This window comes from Pinus tabuliformis, chromosome 3_1 (assembly GCF_031772625.1).
Source record: "Pinus tabuliformis cultivar Carrire ecotype Pingquan chromosome 3_1, CPIR1, whole genome shotgun sequence".
Classification (NCBI taxonomy): Eukaryota; Viridiplantae; Streptophyta; class Pinopsida; order Pinales; family Pinaceae; genus Pinus; species Pinus tabuliformis.
This window is the reverse complement of record NC_142301.1, coordinates 929,044,501-929,061,929: the sequence shown is the minus strand read 5'-3', so window position 1 is coordinate 929,061,929 and position 17,429 is coordinate 929,044,501. Positions and strand designations below refer to the sequence as shown.

At 35.7% G+C, this 17,429-nt stretch overlaps 1 long non-coding RNA gene across 1 annotated transcript; it reads left to right on the top strand.

The window, feature by feature from the left end:
- The first annotated feature begins 446 nt into the window (after positions 1-446).
- Positions 447-3,211, top strand: LOC149190795 (uncharacterized). Its single transcript, XR_016256523.1, has 3 exons — positions 447-2,226; positions 2,486-2,708; positions 2,983-3,211. It is a non-coding gene; the product is annotated as an uncharacterized LOC149190795 (long non-coding RNA).
- The last annotated feature ends 14,218 nt before the right edge of the window (positions 3,212-17,429 follow it).

Sequence of the window (17,429 nt, the reverse complement as noted above, 5' to 3'; positions counted from 1 at the left end):
TACCGTTGTTGTCTCCTGTACCTAAACAGAAAACCAGTACACAAAATTTAAATACAAGTGTTCAGATTACAGAAAACCAGTCCACAAAATTTAAATACAAGTGTTCAGATTAGGCACCGCAAAACTGCGTTGTATTGGTTTATATATATTCATAGACACAAACTAAGAATTCCATTGTTATACACGTTAAAAATCAAATGAAATAATATTTTATTATTATTGAAATTTGTGAGAGGTATTCATAGTTAATATATTAAAAAAACAAAAGGGTAAGTAAATATTGGTTATTTATGTGAATTCCATTGTTATAACGAGTTGCTTTATTCGCAAATGGCGGAAGGTGTGGGGAGGTCAACCGACACAGGGGAGTGGAGACCGTCGGATGAGAGGGAGGACAGGTGGACGGTGGATGTGCAGGAAGGGACAGGTGGAAGGATGGACGGGGGCACGTTTGTGCCGAGAAAGTTCGCAGGGATGTACGGCGGGGCACGTTGCTGTCCAGAAACTTCAAAATAATGACCTTATTCATGATCGACCCACTGCTAATGCTCCTTGATGAGCCTATTTGTTTCTAACTCTAGCTAATGAACATGAGGCCATTAACCTCTTAGTGGGGTAGTATTGTTATCTATCTCTTGTTTAGCTGGTGACTCGGATGAAGAATTCGGTGGGATTGAATACCCATTCGAGAGGCTTCTAAAAGAGAATTGTTCGGGGCTTTTAAGGTCCTCTGGATTTGTTTGGGGTATTGGTAAATTTACAGAGGTAGTCCCCTTGTTTTGTCCCGAACTTGCTAAATTGCCGGTAACGGAGGGTGGCCCATAAGTTTTAAGGCAATTGGGACACCTGGGTGGGGTTTGAATTGGGACATGAGAATGCAGTGATGACGGACATAACCAGTAATGAGGGGGGATATAAAATGGGTATTGATAAAATGGCGGTCTACGTAAACAAGTAGAGTGAGGAGTTGACTGTACCTGCGGAATTGGTGATGTGTTTGTTTGGCAGCAAATATTGGATTCCATTTGAGGGATTCAACCCTGCTTGTGCGGTCACAGATATGTCCCCAGCTTCTATGCAGTGGAACTTCAAATTTTTTTTCAAGTGAAACTCCTATTAATGAGAACACCTACGAAACGTCTTCCGCCTTTAAGTGGCTCGTGTTCTGCTGAACATACAGTTAGCCGCACCTGTTGTTACGCCGAACATACAGTTAGTGGCCCTTGTTAATGAGAGATTTTGGCTTTGCAAGTGTGCACACAGCTAGTGTTTCCGTTCTGAATTTTATCATATAGCCTCTAAGCTCTATAGCTATGGATTTTGAAAGGATTTCGCTTTCGCGGGCAAATTTTATTTTAAATTTTGATTCAATGGCAAAAGGAGCGCTTGGGCTGGGTCAAGAGGCAAGCAAGTTCAAGAAGACACGTGGGAGCGACTGAAGCCTCGACGTGTGTAGCCAAACAGCCAGCTGTGGCAGCAGCAAACTGTTGTGCAAGATCCCCAAGTGGGATTCGTGGCAGTGCATGATCTCCCCATTTCTTGTTTGATTGAGTGGCCAACGGCTGGGTGGACAGCTGGTCTATGCAATCTCATCTATTCAAATCTCAACCTGCGGTTGGCTAGTTCTACCAGATTCTGCAAGCAACTGAGAAATAGGTGACAGTTATATCAGATTAGCGAAGGCTACAACATTGAGAGAGCAGCTAACAACCTTTGTATCAGTATCATGCAGTCACACCCGCACCTGCACACCTAGCATACCAGCATCACTAGCTATCAGCATAGCCAGATAGGTCAAGCCTAGGACTGAGGGGGAGGCTACCTTGGGCACGAGAGTCTGCAATTACAGAGGAGTTAGGCAGAGGACATGGGGTAAATGGGTTGCTGAAATTTGCGAGCCTAACAGAGGCGCTCGCCTCTGGCTCGGCACCTTCGCCACTGCAGAGGAGGCTGCTCTTGCCTACAATAAAGCTGCCAGGGCGCTCTATGGTTCCTGTGCTCGTCTCAATCTGCCTGAACCGAGATTGAATTGTGAAAATGGCCCCAAAAATGTTGCCAATCTTGGCAGCTTTAATGCCTCAGCCGCCAGTACAGACAACTCAGGGAAGACTTCTTGGAATGCAGAAGAACAAGAGATTTGGAAGACGGCTCGACCTTAAATGCTTTTTCCTTCCGCTCTCCAGTCCATGGCTGAAGAAGAATAATATAAATGCTTAAAATACAACTGTAAGTCTCTGTTTAGATTCAGAACCATCAAATTAGTTTGAAGTTACAGTTAGCCATGGTTCATTAAACTGAAAAATACAACTGAATTTGGATTTCGATCGAATATTTAGATTTCTACATGAAATTTAGCATGGACACCTAATAATTTAAACAACACTATGAATTATTCAGGCAGAACCATTACATTTTCTCCCCTTTCTTAGTTGTGATGTCTTCATATATTTCCTTTTGTGTTGTGCATTAACACAATACAATACAGGACTTCTTGCAGTAGACAAGCACATCTGCGAAAAACAGCCCGTCGTCAGAAAAGACTGGACATGAGTATTTGCAAGGCGCAATATATAAAAAAGTAAATTTACCAGGCTTGATGTCGAGACCAGCTTATTATACGGGCATTCAAATACGGGCATTCAAATCGCTCTTATCCGCTCTCTAGTCCATGGCTGAAGAAGAATAATATAAATGCTTAAAATACAACTGTAAGTCTCTGTTTAGACTCAGAACCATCAAATTAGTTTGAAATACAACTGTAAGTCTCTGTTTAGACTCAGAACCATCAAATTAGTTTGAAGTTACAGTTAGCCATGGTTCATTAAACTGAAAAATAGAACTGAATTTGGATTTCGATCGAATTAGGGGTAAAAATCACCGGTTAGCAAAGCCATAGATCTTCAAAGTTAAGGCTATAGATTTTCATACAGCAAAAGAACAAGCAAGAGTTAAATTCGCTGAATGGACTTACTGGTATAGCAGGTAGGAGAATGGAGAATGGACGAGGCTCATGTTCAGCTAAAACTCCCAGCTCCAGACGCACAAAAGACGAAAGCTCCAGACGCACAAAAGAATACAAGCTCAGCTATGGAGCAAGGGAAAGTGGGCGGGGAATGTATCACAGCAAAGAGGCAAGAAAGACAACATCTGTTAGTGCATGCAGAGTGACACATTGCAACAATGATATCAACCGGTTCAGCCTCCTCAGATACCTCAAATGTAATAAGAACATAAAATGCCTCAGATTTAATGCTGGCATTAGTCTGACGGTTAGCGAGAATGCAGCAGGCTTAAAACCAATTTAAGCTATGGTCAGGCCTCTTCCGCCTCGGGAAGAGGCCAAATAAGATGGCAAAAGTTAAGCTATGGTCGGGCCTCTTCCGCCTCGGGAAGAGGCCAAATAAGATGGCAAAAGTTAAGTTGGAAATAAAAGTTTGGTAAAGTTTGGTTATCCTGCAGAGCGCATTTGACAGCGGTTGAGAAAACTTTGTAATAAGCACACTATACCACAGCAATAGAACTTGAAACTAATGCTAAGTCCCTGCCGATCGATTACAATAGTCCCTGCCGAATGCCAGATGGCAGGGACTAATAATGGAGTTTAGAAGCTAAAGATACGTTGATACAAGTCTACAAATAATATAATCTTTTAGCGAGATAATTTCAATGTCCTTTACTTTTCATAGAAAAATTTAGCAGTTGAGACAGGTCCCTTGGGTATTACAACAAATCTAGCTCGATCTAGCTCGATTAGACACTATAGTCATGTGACAACCACGGTATGTCAGCATGCCACGGTACTATTTAACCACCACTACAAATATAGAGTGAACACTTCGCATGACTTCTCTTATTGTCCACAGCGCATTTCAATAAGTAGACATTTGTATTTCACTAAGTAGACATTTGTATTGTAAGCCTGTAAGCCCTCCACTCTGGAGCTTTATTGAAAATGTTGGTATTAATAAATACGATGAGTATTCTGCTAGTGTTCTTTATACCCCTCTCGTAAATGTCCAATCTCCATTATTTTCAAATTAATTTCACATCTTTGAGTTGTTTCGGGAAATAATTTAATAAAATCCTTACAAAACATTAAAATAAGTAATTATATTAAAAAAATGGGGTAGGGAATAATTTAATCAATTTCATTAATTAATTATACTAAAAAAAATAAAACAACATTGGTAACAAATTATATTAAAAAATTTAAAATAAGTAATTATGATGATGATTTTTTATTTTTAAATTGATATATTTATTAAAGAACCTAATTTTAAAATAAGATGATGTTATTAGAATTATTTTAAACATAATTCAACAATTTACTCTCACTTTTTAATTATTTTATAAAATTTGAGTTAAAAATTAATAAAAAATAAATTTCACATAAATGAATTAATTTACACACTCATACCTAAAATATATTTCTCATTAATTTTATCGCACAAAAAGATGTATCTTCAACCTACAATGTTGGTTGGTAACACCTACTCTTAAACAATACAATTAGAAAAAACACATGGAATTCGATGAAGCGTCGATTAACCACCTTCGGAAAGAAATTAATAACTTAGGAGTGAGTTTACATTAACGTGTATTGTATCGTTTATGCTAGAGAGACTTACATCATATGATTATTTAAAGTTTTTAGAGGTAAAAAATAGAAGATTGAATCCGTGTATTTCCTCTGTTATTTAGAGCCCAGTATGTTATGTGTTGTTTTGCTTTTCTTTTTCTTTATTCAGAGAAGAAAAATCTGACATTTTATTAATAAAGATTGTTCATATTCATATACCTAATTGCTCAAAAAATCCACTTCATATACATATTTCTTCGAAACACCTGAAAGTGCTAAACAATCAAAGGACCATAAACTGTAATAAATAGAATACCTCAATAGATTGGAGGCCGACAAGAGAGACATTTACAACATGTGTTAAGAGGTTACAAAACAAGAAAGGGAGACCTGTTCATCAACAATATAAGCCCAAAAACACAAAATATTGACATTATGTATAGAGATGTTATGTATGATGAAAACAACTTTCCAACCAAATGATATGTCCAAAAACTACCACATAAAAGGAGTTTGATAAAAAATAGAGTCATAAAAACATGAGAGAAAATTGCCCATAACTTGTAAAAAAGGAACTTGTTCGACCCAGGGGATGGAATAGAGAAGGGAAATGTGTTGATTCCTAGTGAGAAGAAAGAGATGGCTCTTGTTTGTAGTATGGGAGCCCCTTATCTTCTCAAAGAAGATGAAACCTTATTCAACCTCTAGCGCTCTCTTGGATAGAGAGTCTGCCCTTTGATTCCATGATCTATGAATACGTTGAAAGTTGAGGGCATGGAAATTTGATTTCAAAGTTGTGATCCTTTGATTAGATACATAACTTGTAAAAGATATTTTCCATAGATCCAGTCAATTACACATTTTGAGTCTTCAATGACCTTCAGGGAGGATATATGGAGCTGGGAGGTGAAGAAAAGTAGGGTCCAGACAACACAAATTTCAGCTTTGGTGTTTATACCAACCCCAAAAGTGGACCATATATAGTTGGATGAAGACCCAATGATGTGGAGAAGAGTCCCATCTACACACTAGAGTTTTAGGCAACCCATCAAAGAACCTAAGGTGTTCATTGCAAGGGAGGTGAGGAAAACTGAAGGGTATTATGGGTTTAGGAGCAGGGGGCTTGTAGTAGTCCATGAAAAAACTATCAATTTGGGGCAAAATATAAGAGTAGTATATGGGAAGGTTTTCAAAACTATATTTGTTCTAACTTTATAAATACCCCAAGCCACAAATATAGACAGGGATTTGTAAGGGCCCATCATTTGGCCACACCAAAGTATGAAATTAGAAATGGAGGAGGCTTGAACAAATGGAAAAAGGACAACATTTGAGACCATAATGACCTGAAGAAGGAACACTCAAAAAAATGATGGTTTACAAACTCTAACTCATTTAAGCATAGATAACACAAGTTGGGTCCATAGAAACCTCTATGAAGAAGATTATCTTAGGTGAGGACACGATTTTCCAACAAAAGCCAAACAAAATACTTAACATTCAATGGAATTTACCAATGCCAAATATTTCTAGTCCACCAATTTGACTGGGCAAAGGTGGTCCTGAAGAAAATGAATTTATAAGCCAATTTAGCTAAGAGATGCCCAATTTCTTTATTCCACAAACACACAATTGAGTCATATATATCTGAAAGAAAAACCTCATTTGATAAAAGAAATTTGATGAAGGAATCCCATTCCAAAGCTATGGAGACCTAAAGATCTAAATCAAAAGTAGTTTTCCATTTTCCATACAATGGATTTTCTGTTTATGTTAATCAAAGCTTGACCAAGATTGATAATATCTTTGGAATGAAGAGCAATAATGAGATAAAGAGAGAGATGATGGGACAAAGGTCCTCCCAAGAAAGTGGTTTTTCCAGTCATTATCATTACCAACCTTCCAAATTAGAACATCATCAACCCATGGAAGTGCCATTAATAGACCATTCCAGGTGAAGGACCTTGTAGAATTTTTTAAACAAAAACCTGATTGGAACCATTCCTTGAAGGAGTTGTTTTGAAAATATTTGGCACACATTAATATTCTCCAGAGGCCAGAATCAATAATGTCACTCCAAATTATTTTCCAAGCAAGGGTGCATCCAAAATAGTTGAGGTTTTTAAAGTCCCAATGTGTATTTCCATCAGCCTCAACACATAACAAATAGGAAACAAGATTCCATTTTATGGGACACAGTAAATGTAACCCCAAAAGCTTGCTTCAAGTTTTGCAATCCTCGAACTCCTTGAAAAATTAACGCAAGTGAAATACTTTGTCCTACACCACTTAGGGGCTTGGAATATCCAACCTTAATTACATATATAAAGATAGAATAATATATGTATATGTATAGTATAGGGCCATACTAGGAGATAATTTTGTGAGAGAGGTCTTACACTGTGTGTAAGGTAGCAAGCTCAATATAGGGATGGATGACAATATTTAGGTAATGCTAGAAACTTGTCCTCCATAGTATCTTTGTGAAATGAAATTGTTCCTTGCTAATTTTTTCTATTTATTTGTAACTATTTTGTAAAAAAATTCAAAAAAATTCTTCATATACTTTGCATTTTAATTTTTTTATTTCTACTAATTCCTAAAATATAAAGACATATTTACTTTGGTAATCTTTTTTTAACTATTTTCTTCAATCCATAAATAAGAATTTATAGAATATCTTATTTAAAAATGTCTTTATATTTATTTATTATTTATATAAGAATTGATTATATAGACCGTTTAATGATCATATCAATATTTGAACATGTTGGGTCCCTATAATACTAGTGACTACCCCATTACTATTGTAGTTGTATCCCTTATTAATATTGTTGTGCCCCTATTGTCCCCATCTTGTTATTATTGTGCCCAATAGAATCCATCTATTGTTATTTTTGTATTATTATTGTTAGGTCAGCTGTGTTATATTGTGACTCCTTAGACTCCTATATATAGAAAGGAGGTTTTGTCATTTGAATCATCCAAGAATTGTTCATTTGTGTAATGTAAAGGAGGTTTCCCCCTCGAAGAGGCCGAATTATAAGGCTTTGATCTCTCTTTTCTATCTTTTTATGAGATGGTTTCATAACATTTGGTATCAGAGCTTTGGATTCTAGGGTTTCGCTGCTCCAAACAGGTCATCGTGGCATTTTCACTATAACTTTTGTTTTACGATGTTTCAGAAGCTGGAAAAAAAACCCATTTGAGAAGAAATCGATAGGGTCTAATTGTAAATTTTATTTCATCACCTTGATTTCCAAATATCATGCTAGAGATTATATTCAACACTGAATTGAACTAAACTACCTGCCAAACTAGGCATATTGACATGCCTGAATGGTGCTCTCTCCACATAGTTATACCGTGACATTTCACAAATTGCATCTTGTTTATGGCTAACAATTTTTAACGACACAAGTAAGATGACTAAAAAAATTAGTGCAAGAGTAAGCACTTTCATACAAATTGGATGACTTTCAAGAAACATGGTTATCTATTATGAACATTTTGCAAATTTTGCAAATGCTTTGGTTGCCATGATTGCCATAAATATGTATTATAGCAGATGTAAAAAGTACTTTCAAATCTGAGGGGACTACCATTCCCTGCAATCCTCGTTGGAGATGGTAACATTGGCACCATTCACAAAATAAATTTCGGAGAAGGAATGGAACAAACTTGATTTCCTAATTTCAAATCATTTAATTAGCAACGATTTAATAATATGTTTAGATACAATTTAAATAATGGAGTTTAGAAGCTAAAGATATGTTGATACAAGTCTACAAATAATATAATCTTTTAGTGAGATCATTTCAATGTCCTTTACTTCTCATAGAAAAATTTAGTAGTTGAGACAGGTCCCTTGGGTATTACAACAAATCTAGCTCGATTAGACACTATAGTCATGTGACAACCACGGTATGTCAGCATGCCACGGTACTACTTAACCACCACTACAAATATAGAGTGAACACTTCGCATGACTTCTTTTATTGTCCACACCGCATTTCAATAAGTAGACATTTGTATTTCACTAAGTAGACATTTGTATTGTAAGCCTGTAAGCCCTCCACTCTGGAGCTTTATTGAAAATGTTGGTATTAATAAATACGATGAGTATTCTGCTAGTGTTCTTTATACCCCTCTCGTAAATGTCCAATCTCCATTATTTTCAAATTAATTTCACATCTTTGAGTTGTTTCGGGAAATAATTTAATAAAATCCTTACAAAACATTAAAATGTGTAATTATATTTAAAAAATGGGGTAGGAAATAATTTAATCAATTTCATTAATTAATTATACTAAAAAATAAAACAACAATGATAACAAATTATATTAAAAAATTTAAAATAAATAATTATGATGATGATTTTTTATTTTTAAATTGATATATTTATTAGAGAACCTAATTGTAAAATAAGATGATGTTATTAGAATTATTTTAAACCTAATTCAACAAATTACTTTCACTTTTTAATTATTTTATAAAATTTGAGTTAAAAATTAATAAAAATTAAATTTCAGATAAATGAATTAATTTACACACTCATACCTAAAATATATTTCTCATTAATTTTATCACACAAAAAGACGTGTCTTCAACATACAATGTTGGTTGGTAACACCTACTCTTAAACAATACAATTAGAAAAAACACATGGAATTTGATGAAGCGTCGATTAACCACCTTCGGAAGGAAATTAATAGCTTAGGAGTGAGTTTACATTAACGTGTATTGTATCCTTTATGCTAGAGTGACTTACATCATATGATTATTTAAAGTTTTTAGAGGTAAAAAATAGAAGATTGAATTCCTGTATTTCCTCTATTATTTAGAGCCCAGTATGTTATGTGTTGTTTTGCTTTCTTTTTCTTTGTTCAGAGAAGAGAAAACTGACATTTGATTAATAAAGATTGTTCATATACCTAATTGCTCAAAAAATCCACTTCATATACATATTTCTCCGAAACACCCGAAAGTGCTAAACAATCAAAGGATCATAAACTATTATAAATAAAATACCTCAATAGATTGGAGGCCGACAAGAGAGACATTTACAACATGTGTTAAGAGGTTACAAAACAAGAAAGGGAGACCTGTTCATCAACAACATAAGCCCAAAAACACAAAATATTGACATTATGTATAGAGATGTTGTGTATGATGAAAACAACTTTCCAACCAAAAGATATGTCCAAAAACTACCACATAAAAGGAGTGTGATAAAAAATAGAGTCATAAAAACATGAGAGAAAACTGCCCATAACTTGTAAAAAAGAAACTTGTTCGACCCAGGGGATGGAATAGAGAAGGGAAATGTGTTGATGCCTAGTGAGAAGAAAGAGATGGCTCTTGTTTGTAGTATGGGAGCCCCTTATCTTCTCAAAGAAGATGAAACCTTATTCAACCTCTAGCACTCTTTTGGATAGAGAGTCTGCCCTTTGATTCCATGATCTATGAATACGCTGAAAGTTGAGGGCATGAAACTTTGATTTCAAAGTTGTGATCCTATGATTAGATACATAACTTGTAAAAGATATTTTCTATAGATCTAGTCAATTACACATTTTGAGTCTTCAATGACCTTTAGGGAGGATATATGGAGCTGGGAGGTGAAGAAAAGTAGGGTCCAGACAACACAAATTCCAGCTTTGGTGTTTATACCAACCCCAAAATTGCACCATATATAGTTGGATGAAGACCCAATGATGTGGAGAAGAGTCCCATCTACACACTAGAGTTTTAGGCAACCCATCAAAGAACCTAAGGTGTTCATTGCAGGGGAGGTGAGGAAAACTGAAGGGTATTATAGGTTTAGGAGCGGGGGGCTTGTAGTAGTCCATGAAAAAACTATCAATTTGGGGCAAAATATAAGAGTAGTATATGGGGAGGTTTTCAAAAATATATTTGTTTCTAACTTTATAAATACCCCAAGCCACAAATATAGATAGGGATTTGTAGGGGCCCATCATTTGGTCGCACCAAAGTATGAAATTAGAAATGGAGGAGGCTCGAACAAATGGAAAAAGGACAACATTTGAGACCATAATGACCTGAAGAAGGAACACTCGAAAAAAAGATTGTTTACAAACTCTAACTCATTTAAGCATAGATAACACAAGTTGGGTCCATAGAAACCTCTATGAAGAAGATTGTCTTAGGTGAGGACACGATTTTCCAACAAAAGCCAAACAAAATACTTAAGATTCAATGGAATTTACCAATGCCAAAGATTTCTAGTCCACCAATTTGACTAGGCAAAGGTGGTCTTGAAGAAAATGAATTTATAAGCCAATTTAGCTAAGAGATGCCCAATTTCTTTATTCCACGAACACACAATTGAGTCATATGTATCTGAAAGAAAAACCTCATTTGATAAAAGAAATTTGATGAAGGAATCCCATTCCAAAGCTATGGAGACCTAAAGATCTAAATCAAAAGTAGTTTTCCATTTTCCATACAATGGATTTTCTGTTTATGTTAATCAAACCCTAACGAAGATTGATAATATCTTTGGAATGAAGAGCAATAATGAGATAAAGAGAGAGACGATGGGACAAAGGTCCTCCCAAGAAAGTGGTTTCTCCAGTCATTATCATTACCAACCTTCTAAATTAGAACATCATCAACCCATGGAAGTGCCATTAATAGACCATTCCAGGTGAAGGACCTTGTAGAATTTTTGAGAGAAAAACCCGATTGGAACCATTCCTTGAAGGAGCTGTTTTGAAAATATTTGCACACATTAATATTATCCAGAGGCCAGAATCAATAATGTCACTCCAAATGATTTTCCAAGCAAGGGTGCATCCAAAATAGTTGAGGTTTTTAAAGCCCCAATGTGTATTTCCATTAGCCTCAACACATAACAAATAGGAAACAAGATTCCATTTTATGGGAAACAGTAAATGTAACCCCAAAGGGTTGCTTCAAGTTTTGCAATCCTCGAACTCCTTGAAAAATTAATGCAAGTGAAATAGTTTTTCCTACACCACTTAGGGGCTTGGAATATCCAACCCTAATTACATATATAAAAATAGAATAATATATGTATATGTATAGTATACGGCCATACTAGGAGATAATTTTGTGAGAGAGGTCTTACACTGTGTGTAAGGTAGCAAGCTCAATATAGGGATTGATGACAATTTTTAGGTAATGCTAGAAACTTGTCCTCCATAGTATCTTTGTGGAATGAAATTGTTCCTTGCTAATATTTTCTATTTAATTGTAACTATTTTGTAAAAAAATTCAAAATAATTCTTCATATACTTTGCATTTTAATTTTTTTATTTATACTAATTCCTAAAATATAAAGACATATTTACTTTGGTAATCTTTTTTTAGCTATTTTCTTCAATCCATAAATAAGAATTTGTAGAATATCTTATTTAAAAATGTCTTTATATTTATTTATTATTTATATAAGAATTGATTATATAGACCGTTTAATGATCATATCAATATTTGAACATGTTGGGTCCCTATAATACTAGTGACTACCCCATTACTATTGTAGTTGTATCCCTTATTAATATGGTTGTGCCCCTATTGTCCCCATATTGTTATTATTGTCCCCAATAGAATCCCTCTATTGTTATTTTTGTGGCTTTGTTTTATTATTGTTAGGTCAGTTGGATTATATTATGACTGCTTAGACTCCTATATATAGAAAGGAGGTTTTGTCATTTGAATCGTCCAAGAATATTTGTGTAATGTAAAGGAGGTTGCCCCCTCAAAGAGGCTAAATTATAAGGTGTTGATCTCTCTTTTCTATCTTTTTGTGAGATGGTTTCATAACATTTGGTATCAGAGCTTTGGATTCTAAGGTTTCTCTACTCCAAATAGGTCATCATGACATTTTCACTATAACTTTTGTTCTACGACATTTCAGAAGCTGTAAAAAAACCCATTTGAGAAGAAACCACGTTGAATCTTGAGTCCAAATTTCAGAGCTTTTCGCGCTATATTTGCGGAGATATGATCTGAGGAAGTTGGTCTTTTTGTAGACTTCTGCATTACATTCAAAATAGGTGACCTAGGGAAAATCATCATAACTTTCTCTCTGAGCATCAGATTGAAATTTCATAAGAAGGTATAGAAAGAGGACGGACTGTAGCTTCTTTTGTATATTTTTCAGAGCCAAAAGTCGAAACAGTGACTCGTGGAACGTCGTACAAGTTCACTCTACTGAACTAGTCTATAATCAGGTCATCTTGGGAGATTGTGTATAACTCTTCCTTGGAGAATCCAATTTGGATCAGAATGGTGGCATTGGAAAGAGGACACAGAGGGCTACTATAGGTCGCAATTTCAGAACTGGATGATCTGAAATTCCAGAGATAGATCAGATTCAATATCAAGCTTCTACAAAGTGAAAAAAGGTGTGTAGTTTTTTTTAAATTTTTGCATAAGCTTGGTTTGAAAAATTAGTTTGAATCGGTAATTGATGCCCTGAAGAAAGAAAATTCAAACACCTTGTAAGCAACCTGAAAGCTCTAGCATGACTCATGAATAAGAGGAAGAAATGCAACATGATATATCAAAATTACGAGACCAAGTGCAACAAGTGTCACTTGCACAAAAAGCAACAGCATTTAAGATGGATGGTTTAAGGAAAGATGTAGAAGATAAGATGGATGGTTTAAAGAAAGGTGTAGAAGCTAAGATGGATTTTTTAAAGAAAGGCGTAGAAGATAAGATGGATGACATGGAAGCTAATATGAATGGAATGGACGCTAACATTGATGGCATGGATGATAAAATGGAAGAATTGAAGATAAATATGAATAAGTTGCTACAAGAAATGGTCACTAATGGTGAAAGGGTAGTAAAGGAAACTCATGATGACAACAAAAGAAATGTTAATCATGATTCCATAGACTCTAATGTTGGATCGAAGACCCACCATATTCCAAAAATCAATATGAGGAATTTTGATGGCAAGGATCCTGCAACATGCATATTACAGATGGAGCAATTTTTCGATCTCAATAATGTGCAAAACACACAAAAGGTATGTATTGCAACTTTATATTGGGAACCAAATCAGCTTGTATGGTATCAATGGTTTTGCTCTCGTAAACAAATTATCACTTGGGCAATTTTTACGGAAGAATTGACAACACATTATGAGGATACAAAAAGCAACACCTTTTTTAGCCAATTGATAAGTCTCAAACAAAAGGGTTCAATAATGGAGTACATTGAGGAGTTCCAAAAATTGAACATAAGAGTAAAAAATATTCCAGAGGAGAATAGGATCGATGTGTTCATAAGGACTTTAAAGGATAATATCCAACATGATGTTCGCCTCTGGGAACCTGACTCATTAGAGAAGGCATTCAGGTTAGCAAGAAAAATGGAAAGCAAAATTATGGCAACCAGGAAGCATACCACTCACAACTATAAAGATGGAAGTGTTGTTGCCCCTAGTCTTCCACAACCAATAAGGTTGACAGCACAACAATTGGAAGAAAAAAAGCAAAAGGACTTTGTTACAGTTGTGATAGCAAATACACTAAAGGTCATAAGTGTGCTGAGAAGAAATTAGTCTACATAGATTGTGAAGAGGGAGAAGAAAAGGAGCAAGAAAGGTCAAAAGAAGAAGATATACTCTAGGAACAAAGCCTACATAAAGAAGAAATGAATCCGACCATATCTTGTAATGCATTGGCGAGAATTACCACTCCTCAAACCATCAAGATAGAAGGACAAATCAAGAAGAAAAAGGTAATAGTGTTGATTGATTCAGGAAGTACCCACAATTTTATTCATTGTAAGGTAGCAAAAGAATTGAATTGCTTCTTATATCCAGCGCCAGAGTGTCAAGTGATGGTTGCAAATGGAGGAACAATAAATTGTTCTCGAAAGTGCCATAGTATCAAGCTATCCATGGGAGAATATGTATTGACTAGCCCAATGCTTTCCATTCCAATGGGAGGTGTTGACGTTGTACTAGGAGTCCAATGGCTACAATCCTTGGGTACAATAGCTTTTAATTTTCATGAAATTTTCTATGGAAGGAAAGCAAGTTGAATTAAGGGGTATTCCAGGGAAACTGGGAAAGATAATCAGCTCTAATGGTATGACAAAGCTTCTAAAAAAGGAACAAAGAGGTGTAATTGCACAATTATGTTCGCTAGATTTTTCCATGTTGGAATTATCTATTTCTCCATATCTCCAAAAAGTCTTGGACAATCATTCCAAGGTATTTGAGACTCCCAAAGGTCTCCCACCTATTCGTGATCATGATCATGCTATTCATCTGATTCCAGGAAGCGTTCCTCCAAACATTAGGCCGTATAGATATCCCTATGCCCAAAAGAGTGAAATTGAATGTATGGTTGCAGAAATGCTAGAGGCTGGTATAATTCAACTGAGTCAAAGTTCTTTCTCTGCTCCAGTAGTATTGGTGCACAAGAAGGATGGATCATGGCGCATGTGTCTGGATTATAGGGAGCTCAACAAGCTCACTATTAAAGATAAGTTTCCCATTCCTGTCATTGATGAATTACTGGATGAATTGCATGGATCAATTTACTTCACCAAGTTGGATCTTCGTTCAAGATATCATCAAATCAAAATGAAGACTGAAGACATTTCGAAAACAACATTTAGAACTCATGAGGGTCATTATGAATTTTTGGTCATGCCTTTTGGCCTTACCAATGCACCTTCAACATTTCAAGGTTTGATGAATTCCATTTTCAAACCATTCCTCAGAAAATTTGTGTTAGTATTTTTTGATGATATACTAATCTACTGCAAGTCTTGGAAGGATTATGTTGAACATGTTGACAGGGTGCTACAACTATTGGAGGAGAAACAATTATATGCAAAAAGATCCAAATGTTTCTTTCGAGTACAAGAGGTGGAATATCTGGGTCATATTGTATCTCATGAAGGAGTTAAGGTAGACCCTAGCAAAATTAAAGCCATTAAAGAATGGAAAATCCCCACATCCATAAAGCATCTGCGAGGATTTCTCGGGTTGACAGGGTATTATTGCAAGTTTGTTAAGAATTATGGGAGAATAGCAGCACCTCTAAGCAACACCTCTAACAACATTATTGAAGAAAGATGCATTTTCATGGACTCCAGAAGCAATAAAGGCCTTCGAGCATCTTAAAGAGGCAATTTGCCAAGCACCAGTCTTAGCTACACCAGACTTCACAAAAACCTTTATTGTGGAATGTGATGCTTCAGGAAATGGAATTGGTGCTATTTTAATGCAAGATGAAAGACCCATTGCTTTTGAAAGTTTTCCAATCAAGGGAAAGTTTTTACATAAAGCTATTTATGAGAAGGAAATGTTGGCAATACTCCATGCACTTAAGAAATGGCAACCCTACCTAATGGGAAGACACTTCAAGGTAAAAACGGATCATGATAGCCTTAAATACTTTTTAGAACAAAGATTATCCTCTGAACAACAACAAAAGTGGGTCACAAAGATGTTGGCTTATGACTTTGAAATCATCTACAAGAAAGGGAAGCAAAATGCGGTGGCAGATGCACTCTCAAGAAAGGATGAGGATGTGGAAGCATTGTTGTGCACCATTTCTATTATCCAACCAGATTGGATAAACGAAGCAAGAGAGGAATGGAAGAACGACAAAGAAGTGTGGGCACTTATTCGAAAGTTACAACAAGACTCCAGTATGTCTGATACATTTAGCTAGCAAAATGATTCGTTATGGTACAAAGATCTCTTATACCTCTGTAAGAATTCAAAGCTAAAACAAAAGATTCTTATGGAATTGCACACTTCTCCCTTAGGAGGGCACTCAAGATTTTTAAAAACTTACCACAGGGTTAAGAAGGAATTTTTTTGGGAGGGCTTTAATCAGATATTCAAAAGTTTGTGGTGGAATGTTTGGTTTTCCAACAAAATAAAGTTGAAACAATTAAGACATCAGGTCTATTACAACCTTTATCCATTCCAAGCCAACGTTGGGAGGAGGTTTCAATGGATTTTATCACAGGTTTACCCAAGTCTGAGGGAAAGAGTGTCATCATGGTGCTAGTTGACATACATACCAAGTATGCACATTTTGTGCATTATCACATCCATTTAGAGCCAGTACAGTTTCTACTGCATTTATGGAAACAATTCAAAAGCTACATGGAAACCCAAAGATTATTGTAGGTGACAGAGATCCCATTTTCACTGGAAATTTTTGGACAAAATTATTTTCTTGTCTTGGTACTCAGTTGGCTCATAGCTAATCTTATCATCCTCAATCTGATGGGCAAACTGAGATAGTAAACAAATGTTTGGAAGGATATCTTCATTGTTTTGTATCTGATAAACAGACACAATGGGTCAAATGGTTGCCTCTGGCTGAATGGTGGTATAACACTTCCTCCCATACAGCAACAAAAATAACCCCATTTATGGCACTTTATGGATATCAGCCACCATCCATCACAACATATTTAAGATAAAATTCTAAGGTTCAAGTAGTGGAACATCACATCGAACATCAACAACAAGTCCTCCAACTCTTAAAGGATAACCTCGTGTTGGCATAGAATAGAATGAAGCAACAGGCAGATCAACATCGCAATGAAAGAAGTTTTGATGTAGGTGATTGGGTATTTCTACGGCTACAACCATATAAGCAAATGTCCCTCAAGCAAGCTAAGAAGGCTAATAAATTGTCACCAAAGTATTATGGTCCGTACAAGGTGTTGCAAAAGATTGGTACTATGGCATACAAATTGGAGCTTCCTGCAGCTTCTTGATTGCACCCAGTTTTCCATGTTTCATGTTTAAAGAAGGTTATAGGCGAAAAGCTCTGAGTTCAAACAATATTGCCAGAACTTGACGAGGAAG